The sequence below is a fragment of the Carassius auratus genome, unplaced genomic scaffold (genome assembly GCF_003368295.1).
Source record: "Carassius auratus strain Wakin unplaced genomic scaffold, ASM336829v1 scaf_tig00215316, whole genome shotgun sequence".
Taxonomy (NCBI): domain Eukaryota; kingdom Metazoa; phylum Chordata; class Actinopteri; order Cypriniformes; family Cyprinidae; genus Carassius; species Carassius auratus.
The window spans coordinates 287,922-297,686 of NW_020528035.1; positions in this window are offsets into that span (position 1 = coordinate 287,922).

The window sequence follows — 9,765 nt, forward strand, 5'->3', positions numbered from 1 at the left end:
GCATGGAGTCATTTTGCTGTGATATAAGAGGAAGGAAGTACTGTATAAAGGATTGAGGACAATATATGCTGACAAACTTGGCCATGGAAGCATAAGTGGTAACCTTGACATAATAAGCACAAAAGAGCCACAAAGTATATTGTCTTCTGCAATGTTAAAACAGTTTATCCATCCAGAAGGCTCATTCGTTGGTGCCATTGGTGCAATTCAATTTTAGGAGGTATTAATTTATAAAGGTTGTTCCAAAACTTTCATGGTCCAAAGTAACAGATATACCAGTAGCAATAGCAGAAGACAAGCCTTGTATAACTTCACTTTGAATGTGTACTTGTATTGTGTTACTGTCTATTTCTGTATTGCAGTAACACAATATCTGTACACAGTTCTGCTTCAGATGAAATTTGTATCCACAAAGAATAGTAACACGAGATAAGGTTTCTTTCTGAACGGTTTTGTTGCTGTGCAATGGTTTGATGTTAGTGAAATTGTCAAACAAAGCAAAACAAAAGGCAATAAAAACAGAAATATTGTGAAATTTTATCAAATTTTTAAATAACTGTTCTTTATGTTAAAATATTGAAATGTAATTTATTCCTTCAATACAAAGTTGAATTTTCAGCATGTTTAGTGTCACATGATCCTTAATTATTCTAATTTGCTGATTGGAACATTTATTATTATTATTATTATTATTATTATTATTATTATTATTATTATTACAGTTGAAGATAGTTGCTGCATAAAATTGTGGAAACTTCAAAAGAACATTTATTTATGCAAAATAATAACAACGTTATTAAATATCAATGTAAAGAAAAAAAGGAAATATGCTTCTATCTGTCCTTGATACATTCCAAATGCTATTTTATCAGTAACCCACATTTCTTCTAATGGCGTTTCCTAGCAGATACAGGAATTATTAGTATCGACAGACAGAAAAAAGGATCCTTTCAAATATGACACAAAAGTCAGATCACTGATTAAAGTGTTTAGAGCATTAGAACAGACACTTTTTTGTGTCTAGTCACCATGAGCTTAAAGTTGTTCTTCTTTCTATAGGGGAATCCTGCATCATGTGACAGAAGCCAACAAAGGGCGAATTCACTCTCAGTTCAGAGTGTAAAACTGCCCACTTTTTCAGTGGCCTTGGTTCCATAAGTGTTTACCCATTCATTTTCTCTATGGGAATTTAATATCAAACTCTTAAGTGTGTAGAGAGACTGGAAAGCTTTATGGAAGCAGGCAATCTCTGCTACTGTACACTCTTTTGCCAAATTCAGGTAATTGAAAGCAAGTACAGAGGATGCATGAAATAACCTGAATGTGTTATTGATTCTGAGAAAGCTGAATCACTCCCTATCCCCTACATAGTGCATACTAGGGTGCCAGCCATTTTGTAAGGTTTAGTGGTTGGGGGGATGATGCCTCTTGGTTAAAATTAAGTTGAAAAGAATAGCAATTATGTGAAATAGAAAGCTTTGACTAGAAAGAAGTAAAGAAGAAATTAAAGAAATTAATACTTTTATGTAGCAAGGATGTATTTAAATGATTAAAAGTGACAGTCGAGACATTGATCATATCATTATAAATTTATAATGTTAAAGCTTCTTTTTAAACTTTTTAATGATCAATGAATCCAGATTATTTTTTTTTTACACATTAGGTTTCAAAATTAATAATAATAATAATAATTGTTACTTGAGCAGCAAATCAGCTTATTATAATGATTTCTTAAGAATCATGTGACACTGAATACATTTTTTTAAAACATTTAATGTATGATATCTTAGTGTATTGAAAGTAAAGTTAAAAAAGGAACAGATTAAAATAAATTTTTCTAAAAACAAACTCAAACACATTATTCCAGTTAATTTTATTTATTTATTTTTATAAGACAGCAGTTTGAAAACATGAGCTTTTTACAGAATACACATGCTTTATTCCTTACTATTTTGATAATACAATATTTAATAGGGTATCATCTATGGATTATTCTGTGAAACTTAGCCTACCTGAACATTGTCCAGAGCAAAACACTGAAGCTCTTCTAAGTCATTGAACCAGCCTTCGCTCCCATAATTTTTAGATAATTGAATAATGTAAAGAGCATTACATTATTTTGAGATACAGATACTTTAATTTAACATAAATTATTTAAATCATGGCCATCCACAAAAATATTGACTGTAGTGACTAGTAAATATGCTCAGATCATATATTACAACATTTTTGAGAAAAACAAACAAACAAAAGCTACCATCTAGGTTTAATGTAATTCTTTATTGCAGTATTAACATCAGTAAACTGTCTTTTTCTCAATAGCTGACACACACAGGTTCAACTTTGTATCAGTGTTATAGACACTTTCCATGAAAAGTATATAAAACCTTTTGCAAAAGTTTATTTTTCAACAAAATAGATTAATCAGAATGGAGTGCTTAACCAAAAACCTCAAGATGTCAAATTACATATTATTATAATATAATTTTCTTTTTTAAAATCACTATTTGAAGGGAGCTGGCTCAGATAGAGCTATTCAGTGTTTTTATGTAAATAAATCTCCTGTGGACAGTTTTTGTCTGACAGTTTCTATTCCACAGAACATGGTTTTTCTTAGTCTGGTGTCATGTTTATACATAGGTATTAATACGTACATTTTTGTATGTTTTTATTGATGCTAAAACGTACAGTTTAGACGTATTTCAATATTTAATATTACAGTATGTAAACACATTTCATTACACCAAATACACAAAATAATGTTCTTTTTCTAGCAATATCATGTGACCCCTTTAATACGTACAAATCGCTACATATTTTTAGCTAAAAACTTACAAATATTAAAGGGGGGGTGAAATGCTATTTCATGCATACTGAGTTTTTTACACTGTTAAAGAGTTGGATTCCCATGCTAAACATGGACAAAGTTTCCAAAATTAAGTTGTACGTTCGAAGGAGTATTTTTGTTCCAAAAATACTCCTTCCAGTTTGTCACAAGTTTCGGAAAGTTTTTTTCGAGTATGGGTCTGTGTGACGTTAGATGGAGCGGAATTTCCTTATATGGGTCCTAAGGGCACTTCTCCCTGAAGAGCGCGCGTTCCCGTATAGCAGAGCAGAGACATTCACTGATCAGAGCGAGAGATCTAAATATCACAAAAGAAGTGTGTTTTTGGTTGCCAGGGCAAGACAACCCTGCACAGATTACCAAAGAAAAAAAAAAACAGCATTAAGGGACCAGTGGATGGAGTTTATTTTTAAAGAGCATCAACGGAGTTGTGCAAGTGTTTTTGTTTGCTCCCTGCATTTGGAAGATGCTTGTTTTACAAACAAGGCCCAGTTTGACGCCGGATTTGCATATCGTTTATTTCTTAAGGATAATGCAGTTCCAACGAAAAAGGGTCACGATTGTGTGTTGGAACCGCAGGCGGTGAGTAAAACTGCTTCAAATATATCTGTATTGTTAACTTAGCTATCGGCGCATAAGCACATCAAGTAAACAACATGCGATGTTGTCATCAAACTGCACTTTCCACATGTACACCTTAAAAAAAAAAAAAAAAGACGACGACATGAAGTGGAACTTAGTCATTTTCCAAAACCGCCAAGCAAATATATACAGTTTCAATACATACTACATAGAGACGTTCTGCTGTAGTCCTTGCTGCTGCTGCTCTTGTTAAATTTCAGCCTCTGGATCTGATTCTGGATCATAAATATACGGCTGAATCTGACTGTTAGCCATGGTTTGTTTTGGATGATGGTTTTTTCCTCACGGTAATGTCACAGCTTCCAGACGCAGACAGCGCAAAAGCCTACTCGTGCTCATGATTCTTTAGCTCCGCCCACACGTCACGCCTCCAGACGCTTGTGTTTTTCCGGGAAAAAAACGGTACAGACTATCTTTCTCTTATAAATATAATAAAACTAAATACTTTTTGGAGTTATGAAGGATGCAGTACTACTCTATAGGTACTCAAGATTAACAGGATATTGAGTGGAAACGAGCATTTCACCCCCCCTTTAATGTATCTTTTGTATCAAGATATTCCTATCAATGGATTTTTATAATTTTATCAATAAGCAATTTAGATTTTTAGACCCCTTAACCTACTCATTTTCTAGTGAATATAAAAGGATATAAAACGCAATTGACTGAAATAGGCAGGAAAATAATCATTTTACAATATAGCATTAAAATATTTGTATAGGCTCTAATCCCACTCCTACCCATAAAATGTGAAAGAAAGTGAAATGCTGCGACACTCCGGGTAGCAGTTGGGGGTTCAGTGCCTTGCTCAAGGGAACCTAAGTCATGGTTATTGCTGGTCCGAGACTCATACCCACAACCCTAGGGTTAGGAATCAAACTCTCTAACCACTAGGCCACGACTTTGCAAAAATGTCAAAAGAGGTACCAAAAATAATGCAAATGATGATGCGTTGCACCCGCGGTCCTGTCTGGCAGAATACAGTAGGGTCGTGTGAGCCAGAGCAGAATTTATGTTGTTAATTCACTGAAAATATTTTCTGATCCACTCCATGAACTTGTGAAGGCACGTGCAACATTCAAACACACCTCACCAGAATCATAGCATGTCACAATCTGTGACGAATGCAGGAGGCCCTGTCCCAAATGGCACCCTAAATCCTTGCGGTCTTCGAGTCCACACTTTCGTGCTGTAATGCTGCTCTGACTGTCGGGTAAAAGTCTGCCGCAGAGCTTGCCCCAGTGCAGGTTCGACAGAAGTGCAGACTTCTTTTCCATTATCCATTTTCATTAACTAATATTATCAAAGATTAAAAGATACTGTAAGAAATGTATTGATCATTGTTAGTTCATGTTAATTAATACATTAACTACAGTTTACCAACGACACCTTATTGTAAAGTGTTACCTCTTAAATTTACCTTCATGTGACTTCATATGACTTTTAAGGGACATTGTCAGTGAGAAGTAATTCAGTGAAGAGGCCCACTTCATGTGGCTAGTTACACTCTGCATCAAGAAATGATCTGTGATAATTTTTAAGTTCATCTGAATGAATGTGCAATGTACCTGTATTTGACGTACCATAAACTCTAGTGTGAAGTCCCATATCTCGCCATCGATTTGTTTCACACACATGCAGAGAGAGAGAAAGAGAGAGAAAGAGAGAGAGAGAGAGAGAGAGAGAGAGAGAATTGACGTGCTACATGTAAAGTATATTCTTTGTTATATTATTAAAATAACAGCGTTCCTTAGGAATTCTTCAGCGTTTAAGAACTGCCGGTTTCCGGTAGTGGGCGGAACTTCTTCTTCTTCTTCTTTTCAAGTTTAATGGCGGTTGGCAAACCAAACTTACAGTTTTTTTCAATCGCTAACAAGCGCTTAACCATACTTCAGGATACTTTTTCTAAACTCTTAACACAGACTCACACCTACAAAACACAATTGGCCAAATGGATAATTTCCTTCTCAAAAACACATTTTGTTAAATTTATACTAAATCTTCATTTCAAAATAGAACACATCTTTCTCTGCACACAGCAACTTTACCAAAACACTGGAAATCTGACTCAAAATTAAATTATTCTGTCAAAGAATAACACTTGTTTTCACCTCACAAGTTACATGCAGTCAATCAAAGTACACCAGGTTTCAAAATACTGGCTATTGTTGACATTACAAAAACTGCATAGACTTTTCAGTCTCAGTTTTACAGGGATTTGCATGCAGAACATGCAATTCACTGTTTTACACTGAATTTCTTGGTTAGGAACTGCATGTCCAAATGTACAGTAATGTTCACATTCAAGCATTCCAGTAAAAAGCTATTTTTTTCCTTTACTGTTTACTGCAGGAGGTATAGTAGAAACACGGTATGATAGAACAGAAAAGGTTTGACAGTATTGCTTACAGTGAACAAAATATCCATAAAACACATAAGAGCATTCTGAACAAAAAAACAACAACAGCAAAAAGGCCAGAATAAAAAAAGAGAGGGGGGGGGGGTAAAATAAAAACAATCTCTCACTGCTCCTCTCTTTGCTCCTGCATCTCTCACTGCTCCTGCTCCTCTCACTGCTCCGGCTCCTCTCACTGCTCCGGCTCCTCTCACTGCTCCTTTCACTGCTCCTGCTCCTCTCACTGCTCCGGCTCCTCTCACTGCTCCTCTCACTGCTCCGGCTCCTCTCACTGCTCCTTTCACTGCTCCTGCTCCTCTCACTGCTCCTGCTCCTCTCACTGCTCCTTTCACTGCTCCTGCTCCTCTCACTGCTCTTGCACCTCTCACTGCTCCGGCTCCTCTCACTGCTCCTCTCACTGCTCCTGCTCCTCTCACTGCTCCGGCTCCTCTCACTGCTCCTTTCACTGCTCCTGCTCCTCTCACTGCTCCGGCTCCTCTCACTGCTCCTTTCACTGCTCCTGCTCATCTCACTGCTCCTGCTCCTCTCACTGCTCTTGCACCTCTCACTGCTCCTGCTCCTCTCACTGCTCCTGCTCCTCTCACTACTCCTCTCACTGCTCCTGCATCTCTCACTGCATCTCTCACTGCTCCTGCTCCTCTCACTGTTCCTCTCACTGCTCCGGCTCCTCTCACTGCTCCTTTCACTGCTCCTGCTCATCTCACTGCTCCGGCTCCTCTCACTGCTCCTTTCACTGCTCCTGCTCCTCTCACTGCTCCTGCTCCTCTCACTGCTCTTGCACCTCTCACTGCTCCTGCTCCTCTCACTGCATATCTCACTGGGCCTGCTCTTCTCCCTGGGCCCCTTGCTCTTACTCTTCCTCGTCCATACATTACAGTGTTTGTCTTTTTCTGTTTCTGTTTCCAAAAATATCACTCTTCAAAGTCCTCCCTTTATTGTATAAGTGTCAATGTAATAGAAAAAAATAACCCCTGCCATTGAGTCTAAGCCAGATTGGAATCAGTTGTGGTTGGCCCAATTTACACAAAATAAATCAGCTAAGATATATTGTTTTTGAACTGATATCATTGCAGAAGCAGAGGTTTTTATACTGTATCTAAGGTTTGGAACATTGTTTTTGCTATTGTGGGATGTTGTGTGTTAACATTTGTAAATACTACCAAAACGATCCATAATTTTGTTGGGAGGTATAGATTGTCTGTTCAGAAAATGTAAGCATTGTGGAAATGTGTTCAATGAATCCATATTGTGTGAAAACGACATGAAATGTGTGAATGGTATGGCCACAATAGACAGATGCTGTGCTAATTGTGTTTAGAGTTTTGAAAATGTGACAACTGCTTGGACAAATGCTTGTTAGCAACTGAAAAAAAACTGTAAATGGTGCATTCCCGCCACCTACTGGATTGGAGTGTAGATAACGTTATGGTAGTAGTGACCTAAATTATGTTAATTAAATGAGTGTTTTTAAGAAATTAAATAATTCCTCGTATATTTTAAATTGCTTTGGGCCATTACCTAATAATGCTTGGGTGGAAAAAAACTTCCATTTCCATTTCTCTTAATGCTTAAAATAATGTACATCTTTCTCTTGCATACGCCTCACATTTTAATAATACATGTTCTACTGTTTCCATATTTTCTGAACTACATTTGTCACAATACCCAGTCTGGTGTTTCCCAATCTTGACCATACTTTGATTTAATAGACAATGGCCGATGCGCATTCTTGAAATTAAAACATCCTTCCTCTTATTTTCAATGTTTTTTCTTTCTAAACCAACTGTTCCTTGAATGTTGTATAAATGTCGACCCTTATTTCCACTGTCCCACTCCTGCCATTTCTTCCTAATTTCCTTTGCTATTATACTTTTTATCTCAGTCTTACTCAATGCAATATTAATATAAACTTCTGTAAATGTAATGGCCTGTTTAGCTAAACTATCCTCCACTTTGTTTCCTACCACCCCCATATTAGCCGGTATCCAAGGAAAATGAATAATGATTCCCAATTGTCCAGTTCTAAAAAGACTTTGTAATATTTCATAAATTAAGTCCTGTCTAGCTAAATAAATACCACTTGCAAGACTTTCAATTGCAAATAGAGAGTCTGTGCATATACAGTATTGTTCAAAATAATAGCAGTACAATGTGACTAACCAGAATAATCAAGGTTTTTCGTATATTTTTTTATTGCTACGTGGCAAACAAGTTACCAGTAGGTTCAGTAGATTCTCAGAAAACAAATGAGACCCAGCATTCATGATTTGCACGCTCTTAAGGCTGTGCAATTGGGCAATTAGTTGAATTAGTTGAAAGGGGTGTGTTCAAAAAAATAGCAGTGTGGCATTCAATCACTGAGGTCATCAATTTTGTGAAGAAACAGGTGTGAATCAGGTGGCCCCTATTTAAGGATGAAGCCAACACTTGTTGAACATGCATTTGAAAGCTGAGGAAAATGGGTCGTTCAAGACATTGTTCAGAAGAACAGCGTACTTTGATTAAAAAGTTGATTAGAGAGGGGAAAACCTATAAAGAGGTGCAAAAAATGATAGGCTGTTCAGCTAAAATGATCTCCAATGCCTTAAAATGGAGAGCAAAACCAGAGAGACGTGGAAGAAAACGGAAGACAACCATCAAAATGGATAGAAGAATAACCAGAATGGCAAAGGCTCAGCCAATGATCACCTCCAGGATGATCAAAGACAGTCTGGAGTTACCTGTAAGTACTGTGACAGTTAGAAGATGTCTGTGTGAAGCTAATCTATTTTCAAGAATCCCCCGCAAAGTCCCTCTGTTAAAAAAAAGGCATGTGCAGAAGAGGTTACAATTTGCCAAAGAACACATCAACTGGCCTAAAGAGAAATGGAGGAACATTTTGTGGACTGATGAGAGTAAAATTGTTCTTTTTGGGTCCAAGGGCCACAGGCAGTTTGTGAGACGACCCCCAAACTCTGAATTCAAGCCACAGTACACAGTGAAGACAGTGAAGCATGGAGGTGCAAGCATCATGATATGGGCATGTTTCTCCTACTATGGTGTTGGGCCTATTTATCGCATACCAGGGATCATGGATCAGTTTGCATATGTTAAAATACTTGAAGAGGTCATGTTGCCCTATGCTGAAGAGGACATGCCCTTGAAATGGTTGTTTCAACAAGACAATGACCCAAAACACACTAGTAAACAGGCAAAGTCTTGGTTCCAAACCAACAAAATTAATGTTATGGAGTGGCCAGCCCAATCTCCAGACCTTAATCCAATTGAGAACTTGTGGGGTGATATCAAAAATGCTGTTTCTGAAGCAAAACCAAGAAATGTGAATGAATTGTGGAATGTTGTTAAAGAATCATGGAGTGGAATAACAGCTGAGAGGTGCCACAAGTTGGTTGACTCCATGCCACACAGATGTCAAGCAGTTTTAAAAAACTGTGGTCATACAACTAAATATTAGTTTAGTGATTCACAGGATTGCTAAATCCCAGAAAAAAAAAAATGTTTGTACAAAATAGTTTTGAGTTTGTACAGTCAAAGGTAGACACTGCTATTTTTTTGAACACACCCCTTTCAACTAATTGCCCAACTGCACAGCCTTAAGAGCGTGCATATCATGAATGCTGGGTCTTGTTTGTTTTCTGACAATCTACTGAACCTACTGGTAACTTGTTTGCCACGTAGCAATAAAAAATATACTAAAAACCTTGATTATTCTGGTTAGTCACATTGTACTGCCATTATTTTGAACAATACTGTAACTGATAGGATTGGCTGAACTTCACTCCTATCACTTCTTCAACCCACTGTAATGCTAATATAATTAATATTAATTCTGATGTAAATACTCAAATGTGATTTTATGTTC